Source organism: Mus musculus, chromosome 3 (assembly GCF_000001635.26).
Source record: "Mus musculus strain C57BL/6J chromosome 3, GRCm38.p6 C57BL/6J".
Taxonomy (NCBI): Eukaryota; Metazoa; Chordata; class Mammalia; order Rodentia; family Muridae; genus Mus; species Mus musculus.
In genome coordinates this window covers 54,142,037-54,168,777 of record NC_000069.6, presented here as the reverse complement: position 1 = coordinate 54,168,777, position 26,741 = coordinate 54,142,037, and the positions used below count along the sequence as shown (strand labels likewise).

The following is a 26,741-nucleotide window of genomic DNA, read 5'->3' as shown; positions in this document are numbered from 1 at the left end:
AACCAACTTACCACAAAGAAGAGTGACTCTAGCACTTCTCCATTGTTTTTGTATTTATTTCAAAAGAAGTTTACTCAGGCCCCTACACCTCAGCTCAGTGACAGGGATCAAAGCACCACTGCTTTTATATTGCTTCTACTTTCTGTGCAGTTAGTGGTGTGCCTGCTTTCCACAAGAGAGCTATCACTTAGAACTTAGAACTTATTTGTGATAGGTGAACCTATCACATGGAACTTATTCAATGCAAAGTAGGTTCCAAGGGTTTTTAAGTTCTCAGTGTTAAAGAGCTGGTGATTTTAAACAGGGCATTACTTTTGGTGGTAATTACAAAAATAAATGGCAGATTAATGACCCTAAAAGAATCTATGTTGTCGCTGTAGTCATCTCTATGGGTTGAATTATGAATTATTATTTTATCATATGAATATTTTTTTCTTGTAGACATCTTAGCTTAAAATTTTGAAATAACTATCAAATTTTGTGGATAAAAAACCCACACTTTTGACTGTGCTGTGGTGATGGAATCATTCCTTCTGAAATCATTTAGGAAAAACAACATAACTGAAAACACAGTTTCTGATTTACTGGGTTCTGAAGGTCCAACATCTTAGTTGAAGGAAAACCTGACAAAGGGAAGGGCCATCTACAGAAGCCCTCTGTGTCCTGGTAAGACACTGAAGAAATAGTGAGTGAGTGTTACGCTCTGTGGGTTTTTGCTTAAAATACTTATTTAAAATTTAAAGCTTTGCCAGGCAGTGGTGATGCACGCCTTTAATCCCAGCACTTGGGAGGCAGAAGCAGGTGGATTTCTGAGTTGGAGGCCAGTCTGGTCTACAAAGTGAGTTCCAGGACAGCCAGAGCTATACAGAGAAACCCTGTCTCGAAAAAAACCAACCAACCAACCAACCAACCAACCAACCAAACAAACAAACAAACAAAAAAAAAAAAAAACATCAAAAAAATTGAGGATTTTCAGTAAAGAAAAGAAAACTGCAAAAACTTAGTTTTTGATTGATTTTATGATGAGGACACCAAATTTATCATTCTATTCTCTTCTAAGGGCCTAAGTGTTAAAAGTTTGGTCCTCATCCCAGGGCATTATTGGTTGGGAATAAAATCTTTAAGAGATGACACCTAATGAGGTCCCCTGAAGTAATTGGGGCAATGCTCTGTGGGTCTCTTCCTGTTTCTCTTCTGGGACATGAGCTAAGCAGTTGACACTGCCACCTGATTCTGCTACAGTGCTCTGACACAGGCCCAAACACCAGGACAATCAATGGACTGGAACCACTAAAACCGTGGCCTGAAATAACTCTTCTTTCTGCATTTATTGCCTGCATTTGCTATGCTAAGAGAGCGTGACTTATACAAACCTGCACTGAAGAACTGACTTCATTAAACTATCGCCAAATTCTCAGAAAACCTGAGTTCTAGAGAATCGAGTTAAACCAGGACTGTAAAGTCCAAACACAAGCCTCTCATCACCCAAATTCCTGGGCTAAAATGACTCGCTCTCACAGAAGGTCCATTATAGAAGATGAACAGTCCTCAATAAAGGACAGTGACAAAGCTTCACAATTTTTCTGATACCTATTGTCTTAAGTTATTGTTTCTAATGCTGAGATGAAACACCATGACCAAAAGCAACTTGGGAAAGAAAGGGTTTGTTTCATCTTAAGACTCATAGTCCATCATCCAGGGAAGTCAGGACAGGACCTCAAGGCAGGAACTGAGGCAGAAGCCATAGAGGAATACCACGTATTGGCTTGTTCCCATGGCTTGCTCAATCTAGTTTTTTGTAACACTTAGGACCACCAGCCTAGGGGTGGCACCAGCTACACTGAACTAGACCTCTTACATCTATCGGCAATCAAGAAAACATACCATAGGCTTGCCCACATGCTAGGCTAGTGGGTTCCCTCAGCCGAGGTTCCCCCCTTTCAAAATGACTGTAGTTTGTATCAAGTTGACATAAAACTAGCCAGCCAGTATGTCTGTATACCATGTGCATTCCAGTGCTCACAGAGGCCAAAAGAAGTCACTGGATGCCCTGGAACTAGAATTACAGATGATTGTGAGTCTCCATATGCATTCTGGGAACTGAACCCAAGTCCTCTACCAGAGCAGCAAGTGCTATTAAGCATTGAATCATCTCTCCAGCCTCCTACCATATCCATTTTATCTTAAAATAAAAAAGAAACACTCCATGACCATAAACCTACAAATAACTTTGTTGCTGGAGTTATCAATATTCATTTTAAAAGGCACATAAGATTCAAGACTAGTCATAAGTCATAAGGCAAAATTTAAGAAGGCTGCAAAAATAAGAGTAGCAGTAATAAAGTACCCAAGAAAGCAGTTGAACAGAAGGCATCACAGAGTGTGGGGGGGATGTCATTTGGGAAAACAGAATGATAAAAATGCCCAGATAAAGACACAAAGACCATAACTGTTAGAAATGTATTAAAAGGAGAGCTGAAGGATATTAATAACATGCTGTGGGGTATAAAGATCTAGACATATGCATTTTGTGACTTTAATGGAGAAATAGATGATGATACAAAACTGTATATGAAGAAACAATAGCCCTGAGTTTTCAAAAAAACATTGAAATATATCAAATCACACCCTGAAGTGTTCTAAGAGTTAAGCAGGAGAAATTCAGAGTGTATCGTTTTATAGCTAAAGGAAATACAATGCTAGAGGCTGGGGAGACTGCTCTGCAATGGCAAACATCAGCTGGTTTGCAAGGACCTGGGTTCAATTCCAGCACCCACATGATGCATTGCTCACAGCCATCTGTAACTCCAGTTCCAGGAGCATTTGCTGCCCCTTTCTGGCCTCTGGAACACTACATGCATGTGGTGCACAAACATACGTGTAGAAAGCACCCAGACATGTAAAATCTTAAAAGATAAATAAAATTGAGTTGGGCAAGATGGGCCAAGCCTTTAATCCCAGAACTTGAGAGGCAGAGACAGGCAGACTCTTGTGAGTTTGAGGTTACCCTGGTCTACCAGTAAGTTCCTAAACAGCCAGAGGTATACAGGAAGGACCTGTCTCAATAAGTAAGTAAGTAAGTAAGTAAGTAAGTAAGTAAGTAAGTAAGTAAATAAATAAATAAATAAATAAAATTAAGAATAAAAAACAGACAGACAAACAAAAAACTAAGCAAAATATTAACAGAGAACATTTACAACAACTAAATAAAAGATTAAAACAACTAAAAAATAAATAATTCAAAATTATAGCTGACTTCTCAACAGAAATGATTGAACTAAGTATGAGTTGAAATCCATAAATGCATGGAAAGGAAATGAGTTTCCAGACCAGGACATTCTGCCCAATTAAAATAACTTGCAACATGAGAGGAGAAAATGTTTTTTAAAAGTCAATAATCAAAGCCAGAAAATTCACTGTCAGCATACACTAACAGATACACAATATAGAACTCTTAATCCCTGAGCAGAGCCAGACAAACACAATGAGATGGTGGGGGAGAGGGGACATCTGGAGGAAATGTATGAAGAGATCATAGCAAGCATAAAAGAAAATAGGAAATAACATATATTAACAGTTGCTTTTCCCTTTAACTATGTGTTTATTTATTTATTTATTTGTGTGTGTGTGTGTGTGTGTGTGTGTGTGTGTGTGTACCTGCATTTATATCTATGCACAACGTGCATGCAGGGGCCTATGGAGGTCAGAAGAGGGCAGCAGAGCCCATGAAGCTGGAGTTACAGGCAATTTTCAGCTGCCTTTATGAGTGTTGGGAACCGAACCTGGGTCTACTGTAAGAATACCCAGCAACTTTAACTACCAAGCCATCTCTTCAGCTCAGATAGTTTTTTGTTTTTTGTTTTTTTCCCAAAAGCCAGAGCTAATCTAAGCAGCTCAGGCTTCTTTCACCATGTAAAAATACATGAGTATGTTCAACAAAGAATATGTATTTTTCAAATGACAAGCATACAATTCTTCTGATTTATTTTACCTAGAGTAATGATTTAAAAGATTATAGCTCATTAAGCAGATATATATTCTATATTTGTTAATCTTGTGTTTACATTTCAAATAATTGGCAAACACTCAAAGTGTTGCTGGGGGTATAGAGGAAATAAATTGAAGGTACTTAATGAGTTATGTAGGAGTTAAAATTTAAACTTGTAAAAATAAAATATATCAATAACATCAATATCAGTAATATATCAACATCAGTGGTCTATCAGGATGATCATCCAACAGTTTTCTAAGAGTTCATACATATGAAGTTTCACCCCATCTCTATAGATGGAGAGGCCTGGCATGGCTGTGTAGCAGAGAATCTGCAGTTATGCTTGGCAACTCTGTGGTTTTCTCTAAGCATCTGAATTCCAGGACTAACTAGAAAAACCCCTCCCATCTATAGATAGAGGACACAGAGAATGTACAACAGACATTATCCATCTATGTTATAGATGAGCTATAAGTACATGCAGCCCTGAGGACAGCCACTGTCTCGGATTCAATCCTATACTTATTTCACTATGATGAAAATGATCCAATTAAATTCTACAAGTCCCAAGAGCACTTAAAAAGAAGAATGCAATCTGTGTTATGAATAGAAGAACTCATTTATCACTTTCAATATTTGACTCATAGTCCTATCGCATCCATAAGGTGGGAGAATCTTAGCTTGCCTCAAGATCTGTATAAGAAACTAACTCACCCACTGGAAAAGGTTGCTTTAAGAAAACTGAAATGAATCCTGCCTTGGATCCGTATATTTCTATGTTACCCAACATTGGATCATTTCAAATACTATATTTGTTTAGGTTTTTCTCAATGAGTTACATGTTTTCTTTGCAGATATTTATTATTTTATGAGAGACTGTTAATTTGAGATAGGTCTTTTGTATTTTGTGAATAATCATGACCATTACGTTGAAAGGGAGCAACTTCTGGCACATGATTATACAAAATTTTCAACTACAGCAAATGGAAAACCAGGAAGAAAAAAGTACTTAAGCATTTTATCCAGCTCGTTTTTTAAGTTCTGGTTTCGTGATTCACTGCAAAGTAGAGCCAAATACAAGGCATTCCTTACTTTCCAGGTTGAAGCTATTGCTGTTTGCACAGGATGGAAAGATATTTATTATAAGTGCTGTTATAATGAAATACTTTTTCATTAAACTGTCTTTTATTCATCAAAGGAGAAAATCATTTGCTGGCTCTCTTTGTTCCAGGAACATGCTGGAGTGCTAGGTGAAAACGCAGCTCGGCTCTCCGAGAACACTGAAAACCAAAACACTAAGCTGTGAGGTTAAAATGAACCAGATAGACAAATAAGCCCTTCCCCTCTGCCAGCATTTCTCTTTTACACCGCACATACAGAGAGGGCTAACTGCAAACCTTTCTTTTCCTTAATTTTAGAGGCCATTGGAGCCTTCTTTGCAGGTGGGCACTCTGATTGCTCTGTATGAGTCACAGAAAAGAAAATTTCTGACAAGGTCCAATTCTTCATTACATTAAAAACCCCATTCACTATAGGCTTTTTTATTCTTTAGTTAAATTTGTTTATTGTGTGAGTGTTTATGTGTGTTTGTTAGCACACACGACAGCGTGTATGCAGAGGACAACTATTGAAGTCAGTTCTCTCCTGCTACCATGTGGGTCCTAGGGAGACCATTCAGGCCCTCAGGCTTGGTAGTAAGTGCCTTTATTTGCTGAGCCTATCTCCCCAGCAAGAGTGTGTGTGTGCGCGCTCGCGTGTACAAATACATAAATATATGAAGTGTGTATATGTTTATGCATTCCTTATATTTTGGGTCTTGTATATAGGTGAAATTCAACATGACCAGATGTGCTTGTCCAACTACTATGGTTACATAAGAACACCAGATGTATGGCTTTCAGTGTGGTCATCAGGGTATCATCTTCCCTTCTTTTTGCATGAACAATGCCTTTGCATGAACGATCAGAGGTGTGACAATCACAAAACACAGTGAGTTCTCCACCCTGTGAGTAACGTGCTCACAGTAAACCTCTGTGCTCACCATTCCATTTTATTTTGAGACTTCATACTAAAGACAAATATATTAGAGGAATACATTTTAATATTTAATTCAAGTATTAAAATTTAATCTTTGAACTAAATATTTAATAGAAATATATTTAACACACTTAACCTGTTGAGTAGAGCATCAAAAAAGGCAAAAATCAATCCTTACATATTGATTTATTTGACTCACTCAAAATCCATGAATATTGAGCAGCCCAGTCCACTGATTCTGAAGGAAATATATGTTGATTTGTAACTTCCAAAGCTCAGTGATACACAAGAAAAAGACCAAAAATAAAACAAAACCCACATCACCTACAATAGCTCATCATGTTCTGTCAAATTCAAGACATGAACTTTCAACTTAATTTGCTAAATATAATCACGGACAGAGGCTATGGCTTCTTTTGGTTCAAGCATGCATTCCTGAGAAATAGCTGTGTCTGGGCTCTTTCATTTCTAACTTCTCCGTCATAGCACAGTGGAGTGGAAAACTTTAGGAATTCTGGCACAGCAACATATAAATCAAAGCATGCTGGTGATCAGTTATAGGAATCCTATGCTGAGCTCCTCCCAGCAACTAGGTGACTGAACGCTGAACCCGTGGAATGAAGACTGGAAGATTATGTTTTAATGTAAGAAATTGTGTGGCATCCATCACACACGTGTATAAGGGAAATGTTATTATAAGTTGGCTTCATTAAATACCTACGCTAAAAGTCATCTGTCACAAGCGTGACATTATGAAAATACGAAAAGAAAAAGAGCCCTGCTCAATGACAAAAGCAAAACACCTGTAGAAGTCTCTGTTGCAAATTCACATACTTTTCAATGCCATCTTCATTTCTTAAAGGTGTTTATTGTCTAGTTCCAAAGCAGGCCTTGGCACACCCGCAAGGCCTTTGCCTGTGTTTGTACTTGAGACATCAGGACCAAACTTTGTGAGTGAGTAAATATGGGCTCTAAGCCCATTTCTGAGTTAACAGGGGGAAAGTCACTCTAGACATCAAGAACTCTACCAGAACATTCATGATCCTACCTGCCACCTGCCTGCCTATTCAATTATTTGTTTACTAATAGGCACTAAGTATATAAGTGGGTGGTAATATCAGATTAATATTTCATACATTCAAAGGTGTTGTCTTTTAGTGCATGCCAATAGATTCTGTATATAATCTTTCCATCTCAAAAGTATGCATCCACTTAGAAACACCACATCAAAGTACTAAAAACATCTTAGCAACTGTCAAGTATCTTCTAGGGTATCAAATACCAAAGGTCATGAAATAAATAGTTACATTTTCAAAAATAGTGAAGACAAAGCCATTTGTCTTAACACCCTATATAACATTGATTAATGGAATATAACTCCAGCATGTCTTAACTTGACTGTTTTGTCCATGCCGGCATACGGTGAATAGTTAAGGAGTGCTGAGGTTTGAGTGGAAACTCATCTCAGAAGCTCTCTTCTCCTTGATATCTGATTAAAAATGTGTTATCTCAAATTTTATTCATGGAAATAAACTTTCTTTTCCATGTGTATTATGTTAAAGAACAAGAACGGAAACACGGTGCCTGGGTCTGGGGTCCTGCTGGAGTGTATGTGCAACATCTAAAAAGCCCCGGGTTCAATCCCCAGCCCAAGGAAAACAGAGAGGGCAGCCTGTCAGAGCTGAGCAGCTCAGCTCCTATTTGGCTTCAGGAATGTTGTTCTAACTCTACCTTGGTAAGAGGAACAGGGATTTTATTCCCATGTTATATTATTTGAAAAAACAAAACAAAAACAAAGAAACGAATTGTTGGAAAAATACAATTAGTTTTTAGGGAAGAATTAAAAATATAATTATTTTTTAGGATTTTGTTGTTGTTGTTCTTTGTTTATTTGGTTTTTGTTTTCTTCAGTTTGTTTTCATTTTTGTTCTATTGTTGTTGGGTGTGTGTGTATGTGTGTGTATGTATGTATACATATGTGTGTGTTTGTGTGTGTATGTGTGTGTATATGTGTGTGTATGCATATGTGTGTATGGGTATATATGTTGTGTGTGTGTGTGTGTGTGTGTGTGTGTGTGTGTGTGTGTGTATGTGCATGCATTGTTGTTGTGTTTTGTCATAAGCTATCACTCTATAGCCTGGGCTGCTTTGGAACTCAAGATCCTTCTGCCTCAGCCTCCCGAGTGCTTAGACTACAGGTTTGCACGGTATTTTTTTTTTTTTTCTTCAAATCACTGATTCACCATAGAGTTAAACTATGGTGTCTGGGAAGTGCTTATTATCCAAATTGCTAAGAAATGATCACAGTCCAAATTCAAAACGGAAAGGAAGATAATGAACTCCTGGCACAGGTGCCCAGAAGTATAGGCCCCGCCCTTCTTCAACTCTTTTGTCCTCTAGGTTCTGTACACTTCACCCTCCCTGTTACTGGCTCAAAGCATTACTCAGGGTAGCTTCTCCAACATACTTTAGGAGGGGGAGAGCAGGCTTCAGGCAGTACTTAATTAATGCCTATCATTAATTTTACTACTCCTCAAAGAAGATGCTTTGTGCTAGGTAAAGGCATACTTTTATATTTGTATCTAAATTCATCTTAAATGTTTGGGGCATAAAGCTGTGCCCATATATATTCTGTTGTATCTTAGGAAGTCATCACCCAGTGACACCAGTGTGTTATGCACAAGCTAATGTTGGAAGGAATACTGTGTAGTGTTTGGCTACAATAATCAAATAGTCCAACTGCAGTCCTGCCTAACTACTTAAACCAAACTTTCAGAACCATCACAGAGCTATTTAAAAGGTTTAACTACTTCATTGAATTTTCTAAATAATTCATGAAATAAGATAATTTTAAATTAATATACGTTCAATACCTTTTGATTTTCTAGATGACCTTTTCCTCTCCCTAAATTGATCTCTCTGTCCCTCAGTTATTTGGTGTTGTGATGGTTGTTGTGTGAAAGTTCTCAATGATCAGGTATAAGTTTGTGCTCATTTTGAAAACACAGCCATGTTGTTTCTGTCTGTGGTTTTATATATATATATATATATATATATATATATATATATATATATATGTGTGTGTGTGTGTGTGTGTGTGTGTGTGTGTGTGTGTGTGTGTGTAGATAGATAGATAGATAGATATACACATACATACATGTGTGTGTGTGTGTGTGTGTGTGTGTGTGTGCATATACATACTCTCAACTCTCTCTCTGGAAAGGGTAAAGTTGTGCATGGGAAAGGATGAGAAACGGAAAACTTGGGGAGACTAAAGCCACCGTAAAGCCAATAATTCCGTAACATGATGGAAATAAATATCCAAGTACAGTTGGGTTAAACTGAAGGTTTATGGAACATGAGATGAACAGAGCACAGCCACGGGCTTCACTGTGTGTCCTCTCAACTTCAGTGTTAGTAAGAGTCATTGTAATGAAAGCTCATGGCATTTTATGGGTATTAAATAAGTCAGTGAGGCCAGGTTCTAATTAGCCCAGACAACGAATTTAGGAAGTCAAGATGCGCATTGTAATCTGATCTCATCACTGTCTGGCACTGATGATTTTAGAAGAAAATATAACAGCCTGCTGCTATTCTCCCTCCGTTCATCCAGCTTGTTTAAAAAAAATTTTTTTTTAAAAAAGAAAATATTCAGCCCTGTTTTGTGGTCCCGGTGACTGCTCTGTCATTCTTGCACGTCCACCTTCATATAAATAACCTCTGATTTCTCTGTTGTTTATAAGTTTTATTATTGAACACATGGATGCTTATCTTTATCGTTGCCAGGGTATAGCCATTATGTAGCAAAGGGACTTCATGTTAATCTTTTCATTGAATTGGCATGTTATTCTGGAGATAAGCATGTGGGAATAAGAGCAGAATATATCCAAAAGCATACTTGGAGGTTTTATTTTAATCAGAGAAATAACAAGCAGAGACTATTACAGAGACTGTAGCTCTTCATTGACTCGGGTTTAAAATATAGTAAGAGGATGCCTGGATGAGCAGAAAGGTTTATTATTTTGTATCATAAAAAATGATGGTATCAAAATGCAACATGTGTGTGTGTGTGTAGTTTCTGCTTATCATCTTCAGTTCAGGAACAATGATTTTTAAGGCCAGTTACTGCAAGTCAGGTTTTAGTGCCATGTACTTCAGGCAAATACCAGTAGACAGGATCACAGAGCACTGAAAAACAGCCCATTGGCCTTATATATCCATTATAGCATGAAATGACACAATAGGTTATGAACCATGATGCGTTTCTGTCCTCTGGGTGTGGATGCTTAACCAGACAGGTTTTTAGCTCTTTGGTTAGATGCGGTTCTTGGAGTTTGAAGCACATACACTAAACAAGAATGACCTTCAAAGGTCCACTAAACAGAAAGGATAGGCGGACAGTTTTCATGGTTCCAAGCCTCTATAAAATATGAACTGATTCAGGTTCTACTCTGTGAAAAGCTATCTATCCCGAGACTGTTTGGTTCTTTGAAACAGCCACTTTACACATCCCGTCGGCTCTTTTCATCTTGGCTGTCTAGAAATAAATGCAACACAAATATGAATAATATAAGATTATTTAAAACATGGAAGCCTTATAAATCTAGTCCCTCTCATATCTCTGAGAATGACTGAAAAGAAGAAAACTGAGATGTGCTTCATTTCTTAAGATCAGAGATTCTTACAAAAGCTATCAATGCGTGGCAGCTTCAGCTAAGAGATGTTTGTTTCCTGTCCAGCTTTGATACCTGATGCTTCTGATGAATGCTCCTTCCAGATCACACTGATAAACTTTTCTAAGTTCACACTTGCAAATCTTTTCCTCGTGATATATCCCCTCAGAGGACCATGGGCAACTCTGATGTCTCTCTTTCACCAACCTGTAGGTTTTTGGCCCCTTTGCCTTTCTTGGCTTAAGTCTATCCTTCCTCCTCCTCCCACCAGTCAGTGTAAAGATTCAGATCAAAGTTCAGGCAAGGCAAAGCTGCTCCTTGCAGTCTTTCTCTGAAACCGTGCACATGCACTCTCCCTCCCTCTCCTTGCTACCCTTTTTAATCCAAGTTATTCATATATCCTTTGATGCCCATTTACCTTGCCCGGGCTGACTGATTGATCCTGGTTAACCACAGCATTGATTTGCAGAGATTGTAAAGACCTTCATTCACTTTACCCACGTTAAATTCAATTTTGATCCTAATTCTGAGTTTCGGACAGGATTACCCCTATATCTTACTACTTTGTTTCTCTTAAGAGCTGGATGTTTCCTGGTTTACTGTCCAGATGAACAGAAGTAGGCGTTACAAATATAACTTTAAATAGCAAATCGTAACACCGTTAACATAACCGCCAACTCCTACTCTCGGTGTCTGAGTCTTTAAAAAAAAATCCTCTGCTAAATCTTTTATTCTTCCTAAAGAATTTTTAAGTACTTTGCATTGTGATGACTACGAGAGAAAAGCCAGCGAGCCTATGAACCTCGGTGGTTTATTTTATCACAGTTTTACAAATCTGTTCGAAGATTTCATTTTAAAGGCACAGTGACAGCGTTTTCTCTCTCTTCCCACTCGTTTGGCTTAGTAGCTTACTCCCTCCGTAAGTAACTTGATAACCTTTTATAGCAGCCAGCGGTATTTAATGATAATGCTCCCCTGGGAAAAACCGCAGTGGGCAGGGATACACCACAGTGGCTGGAGAACACTGGACACATGGTCTTTGGTCCCTCTGCCCAGCTCACCTCCACCCTCATGTCTCTATCTTTCTCTGTCTCTCTCTGGAGTCACAAAAGGCAGTTCGCAGCTGGAAACAACAAGTTGCGCCATGGATTCAAGCTATCTACTCAAGTAGCAAGCAGAGTCACTGGTTCAGCTGGAATCTCAGTTGCCAAGCGAACTAGGAACCCCCAAACCTGGTCCAACCACAAGCTTAAAAGTGCTTTTGCTGCTTGACAGAGGAAAATGACGCAGAGGGGAATGAACCCACTGAACAGCGGTCGCTGTCCTCCCTTCGTGCCCTCAGCTCGTTGGAGAGTCATAGAGCTCACCTTACGTGCCCAAGGACCATGTCATTTCCATCCTCTCCAAACGTCCAAACGCGCACGGGAGGTTGTACACAAGCACCGAGCTCCCCAGCACCGCGGGGATAAGGGCTGATCCTTTGTTTACCATGTAAATCACACCGGGGGTTCGCTCTTCGTCCTCACCCCTGCCTCACAACGCGATACAGAGAGAGCCTGGAAGCACCCCCAAACTCCCCCTTATCCCAGGTCATCCAAAGAAAGCTTCGCGAAAATCTTTCCCCGAACCTTAAAAAAGCAACCTTTTTAAAAAGAAGAAGAACCTTAAAAAGCTGCTGCACCCTGGTGACTCGCGTAAGCCCCCAGGGATACCCGCCTCCTAGCAGGGAGCCTGCTTCCCAGTCGGCTTAGGAAACTTAATCAGTATCCCAGATGTGAGGCCCGCGTCTGGAGCGCGGAGCCTGCACCCTCTCTTACCCGCAAAGTTGCAATCTGGTGGTTGAAGTGACCGAGGTGGGCTCGGCGAGCGCGCAGCACCAGTGCTGTGCCTGGTGCTAGCGCAGCTGGTCAGTTCCGATGGGGTTTCCGTAGTCGCTACCGAGTTTTTTGGAGCATTCCAAGGGGGAAAAAAACCCGCACGAAACCAGAGCCCACGCAGCTGGCACAGAACTGGGCGGAGTGAGGATGCTGGAGAGCCAGAGCAGGGGCGCGGGGGAGGGGCAGCCCAGGAGGGGGCGGGGTGCCCAGGACGACAGCCTCGCCCACCAGGCACTGATGCTCTCCCCACCTATACCCCCGGAAAAGTTGCGTTCCCAAGGTGGCCAAAGAGCAGCCTGGAGGACCGCCCCCACCCATCCTGGGTCTGCCCGAATGGATGCGCATCCCACGCACCTCCCTAGGAGCGGGTATAAAGGACCCACAAACACCTCAACGCGCCACCCGGGAGCATCTCTCCAGGTCAGTCAGCAAGCAGGGTGGCTCGCCATATGTCTGCTTGTCACTCAGCTAAGTGGTGGTCAGGACAGACCCGGAGGTCTTGGGTGTTTGGCATACACAGATCAGGGCTTGGTGTAGCCCAGGAGAAATGCAAAACTTCACTTGTCAACCGAACCCAACCCTGGAAAGCCCTGCTCCAACCATACTAAGCAGCTGGTCAAAGGATTGGAACAAATTGTCTCTCCCCCTACCCAGCCCTGGCAACTCTTGTAGCCGCCCTGGACTCCTGGCACCCCCTTCCCTGTCCTCAAGGTGTCACACTTGCCTTGCTAGTGCAGGGATGTGCTTGCCACTACCATCAACAATCCAGACAGTGGCAATAAATAAATGATAAGCCCCCAGCATCCCATCCACTCCTACCTGGCTCCCTCTAAACAACTGGCAATCAAGATTCCCACGTATTTAATCCCAAATTATGGGCCAGCGTAGGAGCTGGAGGTCCTGGTGGCTGCAGGTGGGCATGTTGGTGAACGACGGTGTCTGCCACCGGACTCAGCATCTCTAACTCTAATCTTGAGCTTCCAGATACAGCTTATCTCTTGGTGTAGTATTCATACACAAAAATAAGATCCAAGTACAGAGGTGGAAAAGTTCATGTAACTTGCCACACCTTTATTGTTCGTGATCTCAAGACCAAGGGACAAACTTAGCAGTGCGTTTGCCAAAAGGCTTCAGCCCCCTCCTACCTTCACTTCTCGGGTTTCTTTTTCAGAGCACAGGCGGTTGTGAGCTCCCCCCATCGCCTGTAAGCATCCCAGCAGCAAGATTTAATAGACTCAGGCTCACTCTGCGTTTCTGAACGTCAGATGAGTGAGGTGGGTTTTTTTTTTTTTCCGTTTCGTTTTTTTGTTTTTGTTTTTTAAGGGTAATTGCAGAGTAAGGAGGCTTTGTTGACTTTGGAGTGTACTCTTTGGAGTGAAGGTTTTGTTTTGTTGTTCTTTTCAAAATGCTGTTTGTAGTTGTCAAGTTTTCTTTCTCCTGAGCTAACTGCTCCTCTCATAGGTCAGCATGACCCCTAGAGTGATTTTGAGAGAGCACAGCCCACAGTCCGTCCCACAAAATACCGAGGCCTTTACAGTACACCAAACAAACCTGTACCAGAAAACTGGATGAGCAACAGAAGAACTCCATCCCTACCCCGAATCCCTCTACAGATCTCCATAAATGTGTGTCAACATCTTTCAAAGGTAGTTTTCTTGTCTTAGCATTAAACACTGGATTTTATAAAATATGCAAAACACATCACTCGGTAGACATGGAGATGAACTTTACAATAAATCTAAACCTACTTTCTACTGAAGAAGAAAAGAAGAAAAACACACATCGACATCTGTTTGGCGTGGTACAACTGAAACTACTTCTTTAAAAAAAAATTTCACAAAACCTGTTTTTCTTAATGATCAGTAAATGTATAAAAACCAAACCTGGAGCAGACATTGGTTGAAGAAGTGTTTCTGCTAAAATACAGGCTGTCATGAGTGTAGGTCCTTAAGACAGGTTTAAGGATGCTTGAAAAGGAACTCAACACTTGAGATCATCCACACAGCTCTCTTAGGGCTCTTACTTCTTCATAGCAGATACCATTTTTTATCATGATATCAGAGACAGATATTTTTTCTAGTCTTCCCTAATTTGTTATTCTTCCCATAAGAAAGGTGGATGTGAGTCCACAATAAAAACAAAATAGAAAAAAAAAAAAAAAAAAAAAGGAAAGCAAAAGCAAAACCTTGAGGACCACAAAACGCACACCAGCATCATCGGCGTTTGCTCCTAGCAGCCTGTGTTCCCTTGGAAGGAAGAGCAATGGACCACAAACCCTCCTCAGCAGCAGCGTGTGCAAGTCTGGATTGCCGTAGCTGTGCTTGTGATACATGAAATGATTGGTAATTATACAAAAAAAAAAAAAAAAAAAAAGGTAAGGCATTTAAACAGTCTGGTGAGAAGAAACCTGTAAGTCCTTAAGCTGCAGGTCAGTGGGGCCAAAGGAATCTACACTCAAGCAGATTTGTTTATTTGGAGTTTAGGTTTGTGTCTGATTCAAGGAAAGAAGAAGTTACTGTTGCCTTGAAATTAGCAACAGGAAGTAAACCAAGGAATGGCAGCGGTAAGGCAGTTACATCTAGTGCCTATTCACACTTCAAACAGATCATGAAGTTGGGATCACTGTTGTTTGAGGAAAGGAATTTTTAACCTCTAAAGTTTCTGTTTTCTCTTCAGGAGCTACAATGTGTATAGTTCTTTCTTTGAAAACTGAAGAAGAAAGAGACAACGTTACAGGCACAGAGATATGGAAAACTCACTTCTGCCAAGGACCATTGTCATGGTTTTCTGTGATAGTGAGGCATTCATGAAGAATGCCATTACTGTCTCTCTCTCTCTCTCTCTCTCTCTCTCTCTCTCACACTATATATATATATATATATATATATATATATATATATATACACATACACACACATATGCACCATTACCTACCATGCATGTATAGTAGACTTCTCTCCATATATATATATATATATATATATATATATATATATATATTCTCCATATTATATATATATAATTTTCCAAAAATGATTTTTCTAAATCATCACACAATTCTATGAAGATTTTTAAGTCATAGAATTGCTATTTGTTTTGAAACTTTTATTCCTTATGAGAAAACACTGTCATGATATTTGATATTTGACAATTCGTTTATTTAAATTTATTGCGTTTAAATTGACATTTGCCTATGTGTACATATGTATACCATGTGAGTCTCCAGAACTTCCTGAGAAGGTGACAGCAGAGCATGGAATCTCCTGGAACTGGAGTTGCAGACAGTTGTGAGCCACCGCATGGGTGCTGGGAACCAAACCTGTGTGTGTGTGTGTGTGTGTGTGTGTGTGTGTGTGTGTGTGTGTGTATCTAAATTTATTTGTCAGGTACATTTTTACTAAGGAGGCCATGAGTCAACATGCAGGAACATCTTAAAGAAAGCTTGTTTGGGGAACTTAAGGAACAGTCACCACAGAACCTGTACTTACTCCTAGGTTCACTGTTGCTTTTCATTTACTTTCATAAATTTCTTATTCGGGGTGAGCGGATGCATTTCTATTTGATACATTGATTATCAAAAAGGAGAATTATATTTTAATATTTCATCCTTTGTTTATGTTTGTGAATTTGGACTCATTTTAAACAATGAAGTTTTGTGCTATTCCTCTGCTCCACAGTGAGAGCTCTTAATACATTAACATATGAATGCTTTCCTATACATATTTATTTGAATGCGGCTCTGCAGACCCTCTATGGAAACAATTGTTTACCAGCCCAGCCCAGCCTTATGATTCATCCCCTGTGGTACATTAAAGAATTCTATCTCAGTGCTGGAGAGCAGATGGCTCAGCAGTTAAGAGCACTGACTGCTCTTCCAGAGGTTCTGAGTTCAATTCCCAGAAACCACCTGGTGACTCACAACCATCTGTATTGGGATCCAATGACCTCTTCTGGTATGTCTGAAGACAGCGACAGTGTACTCACATACATAAAATAAATAAATACAGTTATAAAGCAAGGATTCTACTTCAAGTGCAAGTTCGTGCAAGTTCCTCATCACCACTGGTCTCCACTCCACCCTGGAGGTACATGATGACCTACAGTTCACCTTTATCATCTGTTCTTCCCACAAACTCCTGCTTATCTATGGTCTAGAGATTACAACATCTGCCGAGACCCAGGCTGGTAGTGTGTAATAGACTACAGAAGGATCAGAGGGAGAGATTTCTGAGGATGTTGGGTGTATACTAATAGAGATGGATGCACTGTTTTTAATAAGGAATCTGGACTTTCCCCCTAAGGGCAGGATTACTCTCCTCCACAGACAGTGTGGAGATGCACTGGTCTGGACTAGCTTTGTTGTAATGGCAAAATCCCCAGATGTTAATTAATTAAATAAATGCTAATATTAAAGAAACCTTTCTCTAATGTCGATTTGTAGAACTTGAAGAGAAACTGTTAAATATGCTATTAAAATAGATGATAATCTAGGTTGGGACATTTGACTTGAATTAATTATGAGAGTATAAGTGAATCTTTTAAAGAAAAAATATTATTGTTTAAAGAAAATTATTTCCCTTACCTACTGTCTATCTCAGTTTAATTGATTCTGTACTCAAGTCTTTATTGGAGAGGTATTAGGCATTAAAAAAATATGGCTTTTTGTGTGCTAGCTAACTGTATAACAACCAAGTTTATATCCCTATCAACTAGTTTAAATGATTTAAATAAATGCATACGTTAATTGTTCTCAGGGGTGAAAAGTTAATTTTAGTTCATGGTTTAAGAGTGCCCTTCGCGCTAAAACCATCCAGTGGAAGAAAGACAGCATTTTCAACAATTGGTGCTGGCACAACTGGTTGTTATCATGTAGAAGAATGCGCATCGATCCATACTTATCTCCTTGTACTAAGGTCAAATCTAAATGGATCAAGGAACTTCACATAAAACCAGAGACACTGAAACTTATAGAGGAGAAAGTGGGGAAAAGCCTTGAAGATATGGGCACAGGGGAAAAATTCCTGAACAGAACAGCAATGGCTTGTGCTGTAAGATCGAGAATTGACAAATGGGACCTAATGAAACTCCAAAGTTTCTGCAAGGCAAAAGACACCGTCAATAAGACAAAAAGACCACCAAAAGATTGGGAAAGGATCTTTACCTATCCTAAATCAGATAGGGGACTAATATCCAACATATATAAAGAACTCAAGAAGGTGGACTTCAGAAAATCAAATAACCCCATTAAAAATGGGGCTCAGAACTGAACAAAGAATTCTCACCTGAGGAATACCGAATGGCAGAGAAGCACCTGAAAAAATGTTCAACATCCTTAATCATCAGGGAAATGCAAATCAAAACAACCCTGAGATTCCACCTCATACCAGTCAGAATGGCTAAGATCAAAAATTCAGGTGACAGCAGATGCTGGCGTGGATGTGGAGAAAGAGGAACACTCCTCCATTGTTGGTGGGATTGCAGGCTTGTACAACCACTCTGGAAATCAGTCTAGCGGTTCCTCAGAAAATTGGACATAGTACTACCGGAGGATCCAGCAATACCTCTCCTGGGCATATATCCAGAAGATGCCCCAACTGGTAAGAAGGACACATGCTCCACTATGTTCATAGCAGCCTTATTTATAATAGCCAGAAGCTGGAAAGAACCCAGATGCCCCTCAACAGAGGAATGGATACAGAAAATGTGGTACATCTACACAATGGAGTACTACTCAGCTATTAAAAAGAATGAATTTATGAAATTCCTAGCCAAATGGATGGACCTGGAGGGCATCATCCTGAGTGAGGTAACACATTCACAAAGGAACTCACACAATATGTACTCACTGATAAGTGGATATTAGCCCAAAACCTAGGATACCCAAGATATAAGATACAATTTTCTAAACACATGAAACTCAAGAAAAATGAAGACTGAAGTGTGGACACTATGCCCCTCCTTAGAAGTGGGAACAAAACACCCTTGGAAGGAGTTACAGAGACAAAGTTTGGAGCTGAGATGAAAGGATGGTCCATGTAGAGACTTCCATATCCAGGGATCCACCCCATAATCAGCATCCAAATGCTGACACCATTGCATACACTAGCAAGATTTTATCGAAAGGACCCAGATGTAGCTGTCTCTTGTGAGACTATGCCGGGGCCTAGCAAACACAGAAGTGGATGCTCACAGTCAGCTAATGGATGGATCACAGGGCTCCCAATGGAGGAGCTAGAGAAAGTACCCAAGGAGATAAAGGGATCTGCAACTCTATAGGGGGAACAACATTATGAACTAACCAGTACCCCGGAGCTCTTGACTCTAGCTGCATATGTATCAAAAGATGGCCTAGTCGGCCATCACTGGAAAGAGAGGCCCATTGGACACGCAAATTTTATATGCCCCAGTACAGGGGAACGCCAGGGCCAAAACGGGGGAGTGGGTGGGTAGGGGATTGGGGGTCGGTGGGTATGGGGGACTTTTGGTATAGCATTGGAAATGTAAATGAGCTAAATACCTAATAAAAAATGGAAAAAAAAAAGAATATGACTGAAGCTACATACATAGACAGTTTAGGTCTGAGCTGGATCCTTTGCATATACATTTTCGTAGCTTGATGTTCTTGTGGGACTCCTAACAGTGGTAGTTCATGCTGTCTCTGCCTCTTATGATGCCTGTGCTTAGAACCCTTTTCCTCCTACTGGGTTGCCTTATCCAGTCTTGATGTAAAGGTTTATGCCTTGTCTTATCATAACTTGTTATGCCACGTTCGGATGATATCCCTGGGAGGCCTTCTCTGTTTTTTGAAAGGAAATGGAAAAGGGGTGAAGAGGGGAGGTGGAATAAGAGGCTGGGGAGAGTAAAAGGAGGGCAAAATGTAGTAAGGGCATAATGTATGAGAGAAGAAAAAAAGTTAATAAAAGAATAAAATCCAAACCTAAAAAATTGAATAACCTTTTAGGTGATATTGAATTTTTTGATAAACAATGTTGTTTAAGCAAGGAATAAATATTTTCTAATAGAATATTAAAAGAAGACTGAAAAATCCTGAAATAGCTAGACAGATGATCATAAAATCTGGGATTCAAAGTCTATAATTCTATAATACTCTGGAAATTATACATAATACACAGAGCACCTGGATTGCCTTGTCACAATTTATCCTAACCCTTTCCTCAAACCACGTTACCCAAGAGATAGAAGAAGTGAATGAGAGGGAGGAAAAAAAAAAGAGTGCCCTTCATCATCAGGGAGAGCATGGTGGTAGGATGCGCTTTCTGACGTGAGGTGAACAGTCAGTGTGTCCACTGTCAGGAAGCAAAGACTTGTGGTACTCAGCTCCCATTCTTTTCATTTAAAACTTGATTCAGATTCAGTCTTTGATTATTTCACATGTGTGTGGGTTTTAGCTTGTTTTCTATAGTAATAAACTGGTGCAATAAACACAGTAACTGAAAGCAACTTGGGGAAAAAGAGGTTACTCGGCTTACTCATTCCAAGGTCATCGTGAGGGAAGACAGAGCAGGAACTCAAGGCAGGAACCGGGAGGCAGGAACTGAAGCAGAGGCCATGGAGGAGTGCTGCTTACTACATTGTTCCCACGGCTTCCTCGGCCTCCTTTCTTATACAACCCAGAACTACCTGCCCAGAGGTTGCACACACAGTCCTCTAGCCTGCCCCACTCACAAGCCTCCAGTCCCACCTTTCCCCTCCACTGCCCAATCACTGACTCTAGCCTTTACTGACCAGTTAGAATGGGAGAAAGTACACTTGAGATCACCTGAGGATGTGATGGACTGCGATTCCTCCTGAGGAAGCAGAATTAGCATCAGAATACAGAGAGCTTCAGGCCAACTCACAACGCAATATAGGCATTTCTGGGTGCTGAGCACTCAATAGTCACTTATTCTCAGTGCTTGACCAGTCATGAGCCTCTGCATTAACTACTGCATAGAGAAGCTTTTCTAGCCAAGGTCGGGGGCAGCACAAACCTGTGGATATAAACATATTTAGACTGCAGCTTGACATTGTCCTAGAGCCTCTTAGCTCCGCAGTCATGCAGGATATAAGTTTCTGAGGAAATAAATGACTGAAAACGGCATACTACTTGGTGTTAAACTGTACTAGCAAACTGATATTTCAAGCAATAAAAATGGTAGGTAGGTAACATGCAACAGACTTTCAAGTCATACTGCTTCATTTTAAATGTATTTTTAATATTTATTTTTGTTATTTTTAATTATGAATTATCTGTTGGTATATGCACATGAATGTAGCTTCCCGAAGAGGCCCTCAGAGTCCAGGTAGGCCTGAGAGGCCTGGATTTGGCGTTGTGAGTCACCTGTAGTGCTGAGACTCAAACTTGGATTTCTAGAAGAGAAGTGTGTACGTTTGTCTACTGGGCCATATCTCTAGCCCACCGCAAATGACTTTTAAAGTGGGTAAATGGGCAGTTAGTTGAGTGTAGTGGTAAAGACGGCCATTATATAGGTAGACTGGACTGGAATTATATATTGCAACTGGCCGGGCTGTATGTGTTTGGATATAATACATAAGCTTTCTACTTCAGTATATTCATTTCTGATTTTAAAATATGAGAATATCTCTCTAATATGACTGTTAAAGAAAAGATACAAGTAATTACAAATTGGTGAGTGTACCTTGCTATAGTTATAGCCTGAGCCTCATGTGTGGCTTATTAAGCTTTCACATCAGTATTCATTTAGTTTCTGTTTTTTTTTTTTTTTTTTTTTTTCCAGAGGGTGAAGATGTTTCTTAAGAAAATGTTATCACAAGATGTGGCCTATTCAAAAGTATTTAACGCTTATTTTGATGGAGTCTTTGCAAAACATCAGTGCAGGCCAGTAGAGTGAGGGTTTCCATTTTCCCCTACGAGTTTAAGTAGAGAGATGAATGAATTCAAAGAGCTCCAAGCTGTCCAAGCAATTCAGCCGCGCACCTTACTTCTCCTAACTGTGCTGAGAGCGCAGCTTCCATGGTACCATCAGCAGTGTGAAGCCAGGGGAAGTCCTGGGAGGATGGAAGATGAACTCCCCAGTCTTAACTCACTTGACGCTAACACTGGGGCTCAACATTTACACACACTCTTGTCCTGACAATAAAGACACCGAGGCCTTATCTTTCCTGAGTTCTTGGTCCTGTAAGGAGTTTTCCTCTTCTTTTCAGGTCTTCTGATATTCTGCAGTGTCCACGGGCATATGCTGTAGAATTAGAATAGAAGGTTCAAATTTTGACTTTACTCCCTTCTATAAAAGGGACCGTGGACTACTCTGTGATTTGGAGGTTTCATTTTTACGAATGGCTATGTCAACTTGCCTGGAAAATCTCAGAAGAGAACAAGAAACTGGCCTTCATTTATACACCCAAATGCTATAGTTTGCATGTGAGCAAAGTTGGTCTTTCATTGAAGAAAACAGTGAAAATTAATTTATTTACAAAGAGGGGTGTGTACATCTTTTGTATGGTTTAAGGTAAACATACAGGGCTAAGTGTTGATGGTGTCACTGAAGTAGCCCACCCCCGGTATTGCATGTGTCTAATTGTGTAGGACAAACCTGTTCGCCATGGTGGAATTCACTTGAATTTTGTTTGTTTGTTTGTTTGTCTGTTTGAGACAGGATTTCTCTGTATAGCCCTGGCTGACCTGGAACTCACTTTGTAGACCAGGCTGGCCTCGAACTCAGAAATCCGCCTGCCTCTCTAAGTGCTGGGATTAAAGGTGTGCACCACCACTGCCCTGCAGTGGAATCCATTTGTTTATTTCTAATCCAAAAGCTGCAGAATTTCTCCTTGACAATTAAGCATGCTTTCAAAGGAGGGCATCTTCCCAACACCCAAGGGTGTCCCACCCCCCCCCCCCAGGGAATTTTTTTTTACCTCAAATGAATGTCTATTTCTCTTTTGAATTGATCAAAATGATGCTTGGTGATTCCCATCTGTAATGAAGGCATCCGAGTTTTCCTAACCACTTCCTGACTTTAAAGCTCAAAATTTTGTACTCTTTAGGCTGGAGAGATGTCAGGGCCTAAGAGTGCCTACTGCTCTTGCAGAGGACCTTAGTTCTCTTCAGCACCCATTCCAGGAAGCTCACAGTTGCCTACAACTCCAGCTCCCGGGAGTGCAACACCTTCTTTATGCCTTTGCAAGCATCCACACAGGAAACTCCAAAGTCCTCAACAAGTGTGGATGGCTGATCACCTTGCTTCTTTGTCAAGAAGCCCACCCTAAATGTTACTCTTAATTTCTTTTAAAATACCTGTAATAGCAGCAGCTTGGGACTCTAACTATTCCTATAATATAAAGTCTTCCAGTTGTAAGAGGACAGAGTAGCAAGTTCAATTCTTAGTCTACAGCTCACAATAAAGAAAAGAAAAGATCTTATGGCAAAAATGCTATAATTTTAAAAACAAACAAACATAGCAACTCCTCCTACAATATGAAATTCAACTTTTCTTCATATTAAATCATAAAAAAAAAACCCTGCTTTGATCGACTAGAATATGAAACATGCAGATTTGGCAGGCAAGATGGATCAGTGGGTAAAAGTGCTTCTTGTTCAAACTTGACAACTTGGGCTCAATCCCAGAATCCCATGGTAAAGAAAAGAACAGATTCATAAATGTTTCCCCTTGCCTTAGACATGTGAGCCATGGACCTTGTGTGCTCTCTGTCTCTGTCTCTCTTTCTCTACGTGTGTTGTATGTGTACACTACACACACAGTAATATTTTTAAAGTAAAAACATAGATATTTTTTAAATTTCAGACATACTTAAAAGCGATCTACTTGAAATATTTAACTTATGCACTTCCCTAGCAATATGTTCACAAATAATATAATGTATTTAGAAATATGGGTTTTGTGCTCTCTTATCTCATGGAGTAATTTAACTTGGGCTCATCATTTACAATTTAAAACTCCATTTCTTACCATCATTAGAATTCTTATTGGGTCACATAGCCAAGCTTTGACATAAAAAGGAACTTATTTTCATCTCCGATAATATAGTTATCCCATAATACTCCTGCACACTTTGTGAATGAGCACATTATTAACAAGAACTACTCGTTTCTGTTGAGTTCACTTGCCTGTATCTTTTTGCCGATTGGCCTTTTGAAGGTGTTCTGTGGTGCATTCATCACCAGAATCAGCTGAGATTACATTAGATGGATGTGCAGTCTCTAGATATTACCTTTACTAATTAGTCCAGATGAGGTCCTTGAAAGACTTCTGCACCAGCTACCTGAGTTCCTAGTCTTGTGCTACAATGACAGATCAGCCAGACTTAATTAGCTCTCACTGTTTGGGAGGGTGGGACATCCATGATCAAGGTACTTGCTTATTGGGATTAAATCCCTCTGCTCCCAAGGAGACACCTCAAATGTTCTGTCTTCCAGAGGGGTGGGCAATTATGCCCTGCCGTGGCAGAAGAGAAGACAAAGAAAGACACTATTTCACAAGCTCTTTTCCATAGCAACACCCTCCATTCATAACACTCATCCATTCACTAGACTCTAACATCCCCCAACTCCCCACCCCAAACAGGAGGCCCTACATCCTCACTTGCACAGAATTGCTGACTCTCTGACCCATGACATCAGACCACTGCACCACCACTGGAAAATAGAAAAAATATACATATGGCTTAATTGAAAGGAGATTGCATACCTTTTACAAGTTACAATTTTTTTCTTTTTTTTTAATTTTGTTTTTTTTATTAGGTATTTATTTCATTTACATTTCCAGTGCTATCCCAAAAGTCCCCCACCCGCTCCCCCACCCGCTCCCCCACCTACTCCCCCAGCCACCCACTCCCACTTCTTGGCCCTGGCGTTCCCCTGTACTGGGGCATATAAAGTTTGCAAGTCCAATGGGCCTCTCTTTCCAGTGCTGGCCGACTAGGCCATCTTTTGATACATATGCAGCTAGAGACAAGAGCTCCCGGGTACTGGTTAGTTCATAATGTTGTTCTACCTATAGGGTTGCAGATCCCTTTAGCTCCTTGGGTAATTTCTCTAGCTCCTCCATTGGGAGCCCTGTGGTCCATTCAATAGCTGACTGTGAGCATCCACTTCTGTGTTTGCTAGGCCCCAGCATAGTCTCACAAGAGACAGCTATATCTGGGTCCTTTCAGCAAAATCTTGCTAGTGTATGCAATGGTGTCAGCGTTTGGAGGCTGATTATGGGATGGATCCCCGGATATGGCAGTCTCTACATGGTCCATCCTTTGTTGTCTCTGTAACTCCTTAAGGATAGAATTTTAAATATAAGATTTATTGTGATTCTTGATGGTTGTGCTGAATGAAAGTAACGGTCAAAGTCAAAATAGCTTTTTTTTTTTTTTCTCTTCTGGAGACAACATAAGTTGTTGTTGATTGCACCAGTCAACATATTTATTTGGGTGAAAATGCATCAGTAACAAGGTATTGATCATAAGTAGAAGAAAATGTTGGGGAAATGGAAGAGGGGGGAAGGAGGAGGGAACAAGAAGGGGCAGAAGAGGGAAGAGAGTAGGAGATAGAGAGACTTCTTTTGTAGAGTCCTAGAATTAGCTTGCCCCAAACTCCCACCCCCCAAGTCTGTGAATTACTGGAATCCCCAAAACTCTTCAGAAACATAAATATCTCTTCTCATTTTTCCCTGAACCCATGCATTTTCTGTTCATTGTAGAAGTTGTTACAGTAGGGGCAGGATCTGGGTGGAGGGTGGAGCTAGAGTGGGTGTTCACTTTCAAGCTGTATGTTGGCCTCAACCGCTTCTGGACTCATCCTGCTGTCAGCCAAGATCCAAGAGTCAAGTTATCTGCATCAGAGAAAGAGGAAGGGTTCATCGGTTTGCTTCTGCTTTGCTTTGGAAAGCATTTTCCTTTAATGAGAAAAAAACAGAAACTTGGTTCTGATCAAAAGTGTGCGTGTCTGGTTTGATCTGAAGAGACTGGGGTATGCATATTAACATAAAAACAATTTGTCTTCTCAGAAAGAGAATTTGAGCCCTTCTCAAGAAGAATTTAATCTATCTACAGATTCTGCCTGGGGCACTATGACAACGTCTTTCACTGGAATACTCTGAATTGCAAAGGAACGAAGCCTTCTACTGTGTGCTCATATCTGCAGGTAAATTGTGAAGTCTTTCTTCATAGTAACAAGATTTCATTCCTGCAAGCTGCTGACACAGACAAACCCTGGTAAACCTGTGTTCTAAGCTTGCTTGCTTAGAAGCCTTCAGATTTCTTGACTCCAAAGCCATAACATGATACAGTCACACACTTTTTTATGTGTAAATGATAAAGTCTACGACACACAGAGAAAAATTTCATACTTTATTTCTTATCAATCTATCTATCTTACACTGAAATAAAATGATATTTCAATTAAACGTGAACTTTCTTTCACATGTTTAATGTGAAATTGGTAATGTAAAAAATGTCAATTTCTATTTTGACATTTTACCATGAATTTTTGCTTCAAAACCCTTCTATCACAATGTCTGTATGTAATAAAAAACTTACCTTCAGATGGGGAACCTAATATCTTGTTATGACTTAACTCTTAGTTATGGAGGGGAGCATATAATTTGTTTTCTTTTATTTTTTAAGATTTATTTATTAATATATCTAAATACACTGTAGCTGTCTTCAGATGCACCAGAAGAGAGAGTCAGATCTCATTACTGATAGTTGTGAGCCAGCAGGTGGTTGCTGGGATTGAACTCAGGACCTTCGGAACTGCAGTCGGTGCTCTTAACCGCTGAGCCATCTCTCCAGTCCCATGATTTTTTTTTCAAGAATCAATATTAGTAAAGATTTGTAAACATTTTTTAATGAATTCTCAGTAAAGATAGTGGTGGGCTTTATAACTGTTCAAAGATCTAGAACTGGGAGATAAAGGGAATCCAGGTTAAAGCTGTTTTATGGAAGGAATGTTCTAAACTACAGCACAGAGAGAGAGAGAGAGAGAGAGAGAGAGAGAGAGAGAGAGAGATGGGGAGAGGAGGATAGAGAGGGGAAGGAAGGTAGGAAGGAAGGAAGGAAGGAAGGAAGGAAGGAAGGAAGGAAGGAAGGAAGGAAGGAAGGAAGGAAGACAGGGCTAAATTTGTAACCTGGTAGACTAAAAACAGCATTTTTAAAAGCCATCGGTGTAAACAA

The 26,741-nt window shown here is 40.3% G+C and overlaps 1 protein-coding gene across 7 annotated transcripts in view; it reads right to left on the bottom strand.

Moving 5' to 3' along the window:
* Trpc4 (transient receptor potential cation channel, subfamily C, member 4) overlaps window positions 1-13,194 on the bottom strand; it is a 162,888-nt gene extending 149,694 nt beyond the window's left edge. For 4 of the 7 annotated variants that reach the window (NR_046161.1, NM_016984.3, NM_001253682.1 and 1 more), the window contains exon 1: window positions 12,519-12,721. The gene's annotated coding sequence lies outside the window, so the exon portion shown is untranslated. Of the gene's footprint in view, window positions 1-12,068 lie in introns of all 7 variants that reach the window. The other 3 variants (XM_017319534.2, XM_006501296.4, XM_006501297.4) reach the window with 3 other exon arrangements.
* Between the last annotated feature and the right edge of the window lie 13,547 nt (window positions 13,195-26,741).